The 11,344-nt window shown below is 34.2% G+C and overlaps 2 long non-coding RNA genes across 2 annotated transcripts; both read right to left on the bottom strand.

The window, feature by feature from the left end:
• Positions 1-2,377: 2,377 nt before the first annotated feature.
• On the bottom strand, positions 2,378-3,392 carry LOC135071486 (uncharacterized). The gene is made up of 3 exons (XR_010257261.1): positions 3,246-3,392; positions 3,108-3,169; positions 2,378-2,660 (listed from the first exon to the last, which is right to left on the bottom strand). It is a non-coding gene; the product is annotated as an uncharacterized LOC135071486 (long non-coding RNA).
• Positions 3,393-8,791: 5,399 nt separating this feature from the next.
• LOC135088646 (uncharacterized) lies at positions 8,792-9,704 on the bottom strand. Its single transcript, XR_010261069.1, has 2 exons — positions 9,473-9,704; positions 8,792-8,954 (listed from the first exon to the last, which is right to left on the bottom strand). It is a non-coding gene; the product is annotated as an uncharacterized LOC135088646 (long non-coding RNA).
• Positions 9,705-11,344: the final 1,640 nt, after the last annotated feature.

Here is an 11,344-nt window from a genome sequence, read left to right as displayed (position 1 = left end):
TGCTTTAGTTTATTTTAAAATATAGTGACTGGTGTTTATGTTTTTACAATATTTAATAACTAATAAATTATACGTGGTAAGTAGAGATCAGTACATCAATAAATAAATAAGGGCCTCGTATTTTTGTTGTCTGTCTGTCTGTGTGACTGTATGTATGTCTGTATATGTGACTGTGTGTGTATCTGTTTGTAAGATTTTAATCTGAAGTTTGAGTTAAAAGTTGTACAACAAAAATACGAGGCCCTCTGGCCTAAATAAAAAATATATTTTTGTTGAGGGAGTGATAAATCAGTTAGAGTTCGTTTTTATTGAGGTACTGATAATCCGTTTTTTTCTTCTTTAGCATTTCAGAATGCCACCAGTGTCACCCTTAAAACCAATTGCGTAGAATCTTGTAACTTAGTAGGTGACGTAATCGGTAAAATTTTATCTTGTATTTAAGTAGGTACCTATTTATATTATGTTATTGCTATTTATCTATGAAAATAAGACAAAATATATGTTTTATAAACACTTAAGAGTCATTTACAGTAGTAAAGTTTGAAAAAATAATTCTGTGAAGTACAGAATCACTTTCGTGGCATCAAAAAATTCAAAACGTTAAAGCTTCCAAACGAGACTCACTATTTGCCTGATTTACTGAGAATACAATCTTCACATCAAGCGCTACAATTTTTGTTTACAAAAAGTTGAAATAAGTTAGAAATAAAATTCGCCACGAAGGTGACGATGAGAACCGTGGCGATGAGAAATAGCCATATAGTCTCAATGTACAGCCCACCTTCAATGGTAACATCAAGGTAATAATTAGTAGGTACCTCATCATCATCATCATCATCTCAGCAATAGGACATCCACTGCTGAACATAGGCCTCCCCCAATGCTTTCCATGTTACCCGGTTGGTAGCGGCCTGCGTCCAGCGCTTTCCTGCTACCTTTATGATGTCGTCGGTCCACCTTGTGGGTGGACGTCCCACTCCAGAACCTTGCTGCCACATCGGCCGTCAGTTCTGCGTAGGTACTAGTAGTAGGTACCTACCTAACTAAAAAGCAAGAAGTATGATGCTCGATGTTAAGAATCATCGATCGGTGAAAGAATTTTTGAAATTGGTCCAGTAGCTTCGGTTAGAGCCTTTTCAATACAAACAAACATTCAAATCTTTCTTCTTTATAATATTAGTATAGAAGTAAAAGTTACTCGCTCCTGCTGTCTTACTGTTACTTGAAATAGGTACGTTTAAATATTTGAAACTGTGTAAATAATAAGTAATTGGCAATAGAGAGAGTGATTCAAATATGAATCATGGTATTTGTCCCAATAAAAAAATATTTTTCTACTTTTTAGTGAACTTTGTTTGTGGCGTCGGTTTTAATTTTTTTGTTAAAATTAATTTTGTTCATGCTTTTTAGTAGACTAGTCCTTGTTGCTGCCACTAGGGGTGTGGGTACAGTACCTACATTAGGACTATTGTTTTTCATGTTAAGTGTAAATATGGCTTACTTGAAATATCGACAACTAAAAAGCAAGTTCACCTAACCTAAGAAGTTTAACCTTCCATCATCAGCTCACCTTAATATCCTGAAAGAATACAACTTATGTCCATACGTACCTAAAATATTTTAAGAATTATTCTCCAACTCCTTAGTGTTAAGGAGTTCTACCTTCAAGAACCATCTCATCACCATGCGATAACGACTATCTGATGCAAACACTTAAATAACTTTAGAAACTATACGTATTTATTTATTACAGTCAAAACTAATAATCGGTCAAAACCTCTTTTGACTGCAAAATTCAGTCAAAAGTTATTAATTGACTGATGCCCTTGATCAATATCACTTTTGACTGATTTTTCCAGTCAAAAAAACACTTTTGAGTGCCAAAATCAGTTAAAAGTGAACGAATAAACTGTCGCAGAAAGAAGCTATCGCACTATGGAATAGTATATTAGTTAAGCCATAACACAATCATAATTGCTTACTTTGTGGCTAGATAGCGCTGTGTGAAATTGTCCAAAGATATTTATTTATTATTTATGGAGGATTCGGTGTAAAGTAGTCGATGCATCAATTTAGATAAGTACATGAAAACAGGCCAAGTGTGAGTTGTAAATGTAAAGTTGCTGTACCATCGCACACAAATGATGTCACACAAGAAACGAAGTATCCCAATAGGTAGGTACAAACCACCAGATTGTTTGTCAACAGTTTTCAAGATTTTGTAACTAATCATTTTTTTCCAGAATTGCCAATTGGAGGTTTTTTTTTCCATTTTGGATTTATTTATGACCATATGGAATCCTGTAGGGAATAAATGTAAGGCATAATAATTATCCTCCTTCAAATCTTTCCTTCTAAGGAAATAAAATACCTATAATGAAGTTTACGATTTATTCTCACATTCCCCTTCAACAATCTCTGTATTTAAAAATCTCTTGAAGAAAACAGTAACATCTTTTAATGAATACATCATGAATTGGTTTAGTTTGTTACCATCCTCGTCGCGTTCTTCATAGAGAAGACTTTCAATGTCCTTCTTCTTTTTAGGTTTTGAACGAAGTGCTGTATCCCCATTTATTATTAGAACTGCTCGACGCTTTGATGTCAAAATATAATGTTTCGTGACATTTTCGAAAGAATTATTCGTAGTATTTAAAATTCTGTAAAATAAATATGGAGGTTTACTAATAGGAAGCACTACACACTACACGCATAATTTTCTTTGTTGTTCATCGTGACCAAAATTGCGTGAAATTATGCATTGTCTTCCATCACCCACTCGTCCTTATCTCGAACTGTTTTCGTGAAATTAATCGGTGCTATTTGCAAACTGTGTGCTTATCATGAGTTTACGTTAGGTGTGCTCGCTAGAGAGTTACGTCAAAAATCTATGAAGATTTTATTTCTTGAAAGTAGCCGCTAGGCGCGCTGCACAATATGTCATAGGTACATTTTTTTACGCAGTCGCTAACGAGCACACCTAACGTAAACTCATGGTTAGCACACTGGTTCACCCTATAACTACTTTCTATGACTTTTGACAATATGTCAAAAGTCGACGACTCATGGCGGGTCGGCGGGTTTGGTGTGTAGTTTACATTACTTACCCATTCAAGTTCATTTCGTCCAATGAGGACGATAACACAGCTAAACACAGGCCATGTAGTATCTGGAAATAACTCAATCGTGGAAATAAAATTAAAAAATAAACATCAATTTTTAAAATGTAATCGTTTAATACTTACAATTAAAAGCCCAATATATTGCTTTGATAAAAACATTTTCCAAATAAAAACCAGCTTATGAAGTTAGTACTCACTAAGTACCTTTTTCAGGAAATAAAACTTTTATAGGCAACAGAAATCATTTGCTTCAGTGAACCAAAACATCCTATTAAGATTATTAGCACTCACGTATAATGCAAATGGGTTCTAGTACAGTCAGCGTCAAATGCCCAAAATAGCCAAAACGATAACAACACGTGAAGGTTGTGTTGTCAACTTTTTAGCCAACTTTGATGCTGACTGTACCAATACTCTGGCACCACATTTTAATTCCATCTGAAATTACCAATTAATAATACCAATTCCCATTATTGGTTTTTTGTTACAATTTTAAGATTTTCATCTTAAAATTCTAACAAAAAATATTTTATACAGATAGAATGTAACTTTAGACGAATATTTTTGAAAGTTTAATAATGTAGGTAACATTATTAAACTTTCAAAAATATTCGTCTAAAGTTACATTCACAAGTCCATAAATAAATATGATATTTTTTTACTGATGCCAATTTTTAGAACTTTTAGTATTTTCATTTTGTTGTTATTAATTTTAAGACTAAAAAATACATTCGTTATCCTTGAAAAAACTTTATTTGGGACGTATTCCACTTAGAGCACCTATCGATATTTTGGGCAGGTGCTCTAAGTGAAGTTAAATTTATTTTTACGATGTATTCCACTTAGAGCACCTTTAACACAGCAGCCTAATAGAAACCTATCTTAAAAACTTTCTTACTTAGTTGACTAACTGCTGTGTCATACGTCTACATTTAGAGCTTCATATCAAAATTGAAGACTGGAAATGGAAAGCAGCTAAAATTTAAAAATCCTTTAGTTTCTTCTAAGTAAGTAGTTTCCCACGGACATTTTATCTAGGCATAGCAATAAATCGACTTAAATAACGTTAATAAGTCATTTATTAACTACTTTAACTTAACATTTAATCTTCAAAATGACGACCGTTGGCTTCAATGAAAACAAGACATCTTCGAAAAAAAAATTAACAGTGCGACACGATTCCCCCTGATTCTCCAATGTTTACTTAATTTTATTCTGCTGATGAGTGGTAGGTATTACCATCAATATTAATTAATGGCAAACTCGACATCAAATCGATCCCTCATTAATATGGCAACATCTCGCAAGTTATACAGCCACTTGGAATAAATCACCTTACCTTTTTTGTTCACCTCACTATAATACAAGCTCTCAATATGTCGTGGTATTCTGTACCTTAAGGGCTCTAGCTTGGTGAATTTTATTTCGTGGTGATTTGGTGAATCCTGGTTCAGATATCGGTTGTTCAGATTTTTCACTAAAAATAGGTTAGGAATTTTCCATTCTTTTAAAATTGTAGAGTCAATTCTTAAAATGTCTGTATACTCGTCAGCAAACGTATAAGTTTTCATTGTGATTATTGCCAGTACTAAAAACTGTTTCACCTGTGAATAAAACCGTACGAGTAAACAATTTTCATTCTTGAGAATAAACAATAAAATATTGAAAAAATCTATTTTACATACCCAATTAAAAGTACAGTCAGCGTCAAATAGTTACGTAACACTTAAAGTAGCCAAAAGTTCGCAACAGGTCTTTGTTACAACTGGAATAAGGTTGTGTTGTAAACTTTTTGGCCACTTTGGGTGTTACGAACTACACTGGTCAGCACAAAAATCGACCCTCCCGCGACAAGCACTTTCAAACGTAATGCATTCCCACTTCCCACCAATATTGGCACCATTTAAAAGCCTAGTTCTAAACTTCATTTCATTAAAGGAAAGGTTTTTACCCCAAAAATGAGTCTGTAGAAGAATCCAGAGTGACTTCTTCAAAAAATAGGTAGTTACGCTTGAGCCAACTTTTATAGCTATAAACTGTTAAGTTGGGATTAATCGCTATCCATCTGTTAAAGAGGACACGTGAGATCATTATTTGGTTTTATAACCATAAAAATTGTTCTAATTGATCGCAGGGGTGCGCCCAAAGTGAGGTCTTTTTTCAAGTCACATTTATTGTATAGGTTAATCGTGTATAATCGTTTATTAAGAAATTAAATGTGTTTTTCTTTAAGGATATTTATTGGGCTTTCAAATAACACCAATATTATTGGGGCACCATTATTGTGTCAGTAGAAACAAGTTTTCCTGTAAAGCGTAGGTGGGCCGATTTTTGCGATGACCAGTATATTTGACGCTGACTGTACCACGAGAATTAGAAACCCAAGACTATTAAAAAATCACTGATATTACATTCATTAATTATTTGTAAAGGAAAAGAGAAACATTTTGCTCATAAACGCTACACTTAACCTTCGGCAGGCAACACTTTTTTGTATACGTAAAAGGCAACAGGGGTAACCAGTCACCCCACAAATTCAATTTGAAATAAATAGCTTTGTGATGAAAAATCAAACTAATTAATGATAAGATCTTTAACTTTGTTTCATTATAAAACTAAAAATGCTTTCATTTAACAGTTTATATATTTTTAATAAATATTTTTTTAACATTAAGCACAGTTAAAGCAAATATCTTTGCGATGTTGAGGGCATGAGGGTAGTTGACATTTTATATGAGATGTCTTAACTTTTTTGTCCAGTTTTCTTTGACACAGCACTCACCTTGCCTGCTTCTGTAACTTTGCTAAAGGTGCACCCTCAGGAGGTCCCTAGTTCATATTTAGAATGTCATGTGTAATTGCTCTATAATTCTCGTATCTCTCGCAACAGTTACTATATTTCGTCGTGATGTTTGGCTCCAAGGTGATGGAACCAAGAAGACCAAACATGTCCGTTCTTACATAGTAGCACGTTATGTTCGAATTGTGCTAGTAGAACGTCATCGTCGTAACAATTTTTCGCTATTGGAAATAAAGTCTTCCTCCTCCGACTGAACTGAGATATTGTCTTCAATTTTGGAAATCTTATTATCATCTGTAGGGTAATTCAAGTGCAATCTGTCATTTCAATCTATTCTATTTGTCATTTAGCTTGTTTAATCTGTGCTCAATAAAGTGCACAATATTTAAGCAGGATATGGTTGCACGCGGATTTTTAGAGAGTTAAATCTTTTGGCCAATAGAAAACGTCATAATAGTTATTATATGAACTGGGATTGGTCAATGACTTTTGAAATTAAAATCCGATGGCCTGAAAAAATCGGTTTTCCAACAAACGTCAGTTACGCGCAAGGAGGTTTAGCTATTTATCCATCCAAGTTAATAAGGGAGAAGACATAAGACTAATTTTATTATTTGCCTGCCGCGACCCGGTTTTTACAAACAATGACGATGACGACCGATGAACCAGTAACGAGGAGCACACTTAGCAATGCTTCCAGGTTGCGCCTCGGTATCAATTAAGTAACATTTTTCGTTAAGTTTACTTTATGGTCAACTAAAGGACTTTTGCCGTCTCCATGGACAAACTCGAAGTATGATAACTACAGTCATTGTCAAAATTTTGCACTGCCATTGCCGCTGGATACCATATATCGCTACTATATTCATAGATAATAGACTTTCAGTTAATCGTCAAAATTGACATTGTTTTTTAAATAACAACAAATGGTATGAATTTTTAAATGTGATATTTTTATAAAGGTAAGTCCCCAAAACAACATTTGATAGCCTATTTTCTTTCGTTGGCATCTAAGTTCCTGTTTTCTACATATATGTTACTACTACCTATTTGATAAGTAACTAAAAACTTTGTCATTTTTTCCGTGTGAACAAAAGCCCTACAATAAATCACCTATTTTTACCTAGTAGGTATACCCTTCATATTTATGCTAGACGTGTTGCAAAGACAACAATAATTATTATTAGCATAGCATGCCATAGGTACTACTCGTACCTATGTACGTGTGGAATGGCTCACATACTACCCGTTCGCGCTAAGTTTGCCGCCCTTCTGACCGACCGCACCAACAAACCACACTACCAGTAGTGTCGTGGGGAATATTTTTTCCCTTCTACACTACCAAGCCAGTAGTGTCGTGGGTTATTTATAAAGACCATACATCTTCATTCCCATCGACACTACTCCATAACTAAACGCGCGTCCCCTCCCCCAACCGCGATTAAAGGCAATCGGTTAGTGATTAAACGCAATTAATGTGTCTTATTTTATGCAAATACACAATTCTTATCAATATTAATAAATAAAAAACATTCTAAATATAGTTTGTTATAGTTATAGACGTTTCCCTTCGAGTGACGTCATATCGCCAGCGGCAAACTTAAAGCGAACGGATAGTACCTAATTAAGCTGTAAATACCTATACCCTTGAGCCATGTGCGTGTGGACTGAGTTACTTAGGGCTGTTATGGATATGTAGTTTCGGTTATGGATACGGTTACGGATATAGGAATAATATTATACCGGTTTCGGTTACGGATATTTCTATTAAATAGTGTAATATACTACATGTAGGTATAATATGTTATTTAAAAGTCAATTACAAAAGTCGAATATAAATTTTAGAATGCCAAGTAAAACAAAAAAGAAACTTAAGGTTCTTTATTATGTAAACATATCGACAACAAAACATTTGTTTACGGCGCAGTAGTGCTTTTAGTTTAACTTTTCTTGGAGTCAAAAACAGAATCCAAATCAAAAACATCACCAATACTTGAATTTGATTGCGAGGCAACTCTGGCTGTGTATCCTGAAAGAAAATCAGAGTAAGTATGTAAGCAATAATTAATTACTTAAAATTATTATTAAATATACAAATATTGCTGCTGCTGATCTGTTGATACCAATGCCTTACTTTTGAATAAATGGGAAAGTATGAAATTCACGATAGTAATTTATTATCTCCTCATTATTTAGGGAGTAATATTATAAATTAATTCAAATATTAAAATCAAATCAAAATCAAAAATATTTATTCAGTTTAGACCACAAGTGGCACTTATAATTTAATTAATCAGGTTGTCATTGGTTGTCATGTCATGGATGAAATTACACTAAAAACTAATTAAAACAAAAAGGATGGGGAAAATATTCCATTATTCTGTGGCTCAGAATACAGAACAAACCAGAAGGAGTGTTCGATAACATTTCTACGCGGCAACTTGTGTCCAAAATACTTCCCCTCCCGCGCCCCTCTACCCCCTTTAGTGTTACTAGCGCCGTGTGACACCCCCATTTTTGGGGTAAAATTATGTAATTTTTTAAAGAGATGTTAAACAAGTAAAAAATAAGTAAGTGAAATAAGTACACACGGCCAGTGTTAACTATCCATTTCCGTTTTTGCTCTCGCTCTTATCAAATGGTGATTCTTTGCGATAGAACGAGACGACATGACTGGCCATAGGCATAGATAGTACCTACCTACCTATGAATTTAATTTTTACTCCGAAGTAACTAAGTGTAAGATGATTATTTATTTCTATTAAATAGTGTAATATATGTACTATATTTTATGTAGGTATAATATGTTATTTAAAAGTCAATTACAAAAGTCGAATATAAATTTTAGAATGCCAAGTAAAACAAAAAAGAAACTTAAGGTTCTTTATTATGTAAACATATCGACAACAAAACATTTGTTTACGGCGCAGTAGTGCTTTTAGTTTAACTTTTCTTGGAGTCAAAAACAGAATCCAAATCAAAAACATCACCAATACTTAAATTTGATTGCGAGGCAACTCTGGCTGTGTATCCTGAAAAAAAATCAGAGTAAGTATGTAAGCAATAATTAATTACTTAAAATTATTATTAAATATACAAATATTGCTGCTGCTGATCTGTTGATACCAATGCCTTACTTTTGAATAAATGGGAAAGTATGAAATTCACGATAGTAATTTATTATCTCCTCATTATTAGGGAGTAATATTATAAATTAATTCAATATATTGAAATCAAATCAAAATCAAAAATATTTATTCAGTTTAGACCACAAGTGGCACTTATAATTTAATTAATCAGGTTGTCATGTCATGGATGAAATTACACTAAAAACTAATTAAAACAAAAAGGATGGGGAAAATATTCCATTATTCTGTGGTAACGCTAACAAAATTAACGCGTGAATTTTTTATAAGTAGACAAATGTAATTCAATATAAAAAAGTAGGGTAAAATATTCCGTTGACCTGTGGCAACACTTACAAAATACAACCGTGATTTTTTTTGAAAATTATTATTTAATTAAAATGAATTGGAAATGTGCTACTTACGGATAAAACATGATCCCATGCACTTTCTTCGTAATTCCAGTAGCATTCTTACATGTTGGAACGGCACAAGACGGCATAATTTAATTATAAAGTGTCAATCTGACGGATATGTAAACAATGCGCGCGCCGGCCATTGACTGATTGCTCTAAAGTCAAAGTAGTGCGATTTGGAGTACTTTATATGAATACACATTTACGCCCGTTGACGGTTTCTGGTTTGTTCCGTATTCTGAGTTCTGTGGTAACGCTAACAAAATTAACGCGTGAATTTTTTATAGACAAATGTAATTCAATATAAAAAAGTAGGGTAAAATATTCCGTTGACCTGTGGCAACACTTACAAAATACAACCGTGATTTTTTTTGAAAATTATTATTTTATTTAAATGAATTGGAAATGTGCTACTTACGGATAAAACATGATCCCATGCACTTTCTTCGTAATTCCAGTAGCATTCTTACATGTTGGAACGGCACAAGACGGCATAATATAATTATAAAGTGTCAATCTGACGGATATGTAAACCATGCGCGCGCCGGCCATTGACTAATTGCTCTAAAGTCAAATTAGTGCGATTCGGAGTAATTTATATGAATACACATTTAATTTACGCCCGTTGACGGTTTCTGGTTTGTTCCGTATTCTGAGATTTCGTTAGATTTTGTATCAAATAGTAGGATAGGGCTATTTGAAAAATAGCATCTGACAGTTTTGGTGGTAAAAAAAATATGATAGAAATATAACCTTGACATTGGCAGCGGGGCGCCACCGTCAATACTGGATCGCTGGTTCCGATTTTTGCCATGTTGGAAACTATACAGGGTGTCCCAAAAACAATGGATAACCCTGTAACCATCGATAGGCCTCGCCATGGTCTCCCTAACGTCCAATTTTGACCCCAATAAAAATATCACCGTTTTCAAGATTTTTAAGTTTTTGTGCATTTTTAGAAAATTGCCACCTGCGATTACGTTTTCTCATGCCATTTCTACAAATGAGGATACTTTTCAATCTAGTTTTTTTCCCTATCACAAGGGATAGTTGGGCTATCAAAAGAAAAGATTTAAGTTCAACAAACTAGTTTAATAGTATGAAAATTTCAAGAAATTGCAGAGAAGAAGGAAAATTTAATTCATTGTCTTGCACTTTTGATCAGCCATCGTGTAAAAAAAATGTAAGAAGACCATCGTGCCCATTACCTTAAAAACTTCCTTGGTTAATTGAGATTCTGAAAAGGTATCACAAGCTTATGTATTCTGTATTATTTTTATCTTATGGCTACTTGAATAGCAACTAGTATGAAAACTGCAAAAAATGAGTTTTTCTCGTAATAGTTAAACTAGGACTGCATAGTGGCATTAAATACAAATTGATAATTTTTAGCGTAGGAATTTTAATAAAGCAACATTTTATCATCATCATCATCATCATTTCAGCCATAGGACGTCCACTGCTGAACATAGGCCTGTACGCCAATGATTTTCATAATGACCGCTTGGTAGCGGCCTGCATCCAGCACCTTCCTGCTTACCTTTATAAGGTCGTCGGTCCACTTTGTAGGTGGACGTCCTACGTTGCGCTTTCCGGTACGTAGCCTCCACTTGAACCCTGTTGCCCCATTGGCCGTCCGTTCTGCGTTTTTGTGATTACTTAATTTTTGTTTTACACCTTATAAATGTGCCTATAGACAGATACCCGTGATGATACACGGCTCGGAAACGTGGATTTTTTGCACAGCGTGCTATGGAAGGGCTATGCTCGGGTTTCTTTACGAAACCGTATCAGAAATTAGGAGACCTGTAAACGAACTAAAGTCGCTGACATAGCCCGACGGATCAGCAAGCTGAAGTGGCAAAGGGCAAGGTACAGTAG

The sequence above is a fragment of the Ostrinia nubilalis genome, chromosome 4 (assembly GCF_963855985.1).
Source record: "Ostrinia nubilalis chromosome 4, ilOstNubi1.1, whole genome shotgun sequence".
In the NCBI taxonomy this organism is placed as follows: Eukaryota; Metazoa; Arthropoda; class Insecta; order Lepidoptera; family Crambidae; genus Ostrinia; species Ostrinia nubilalis.
The sequence above is the reverse complement of the archived record's forward strand: the minus strand, read 5'-3'. Positions and strand labels throughout refer to the sequence as shown.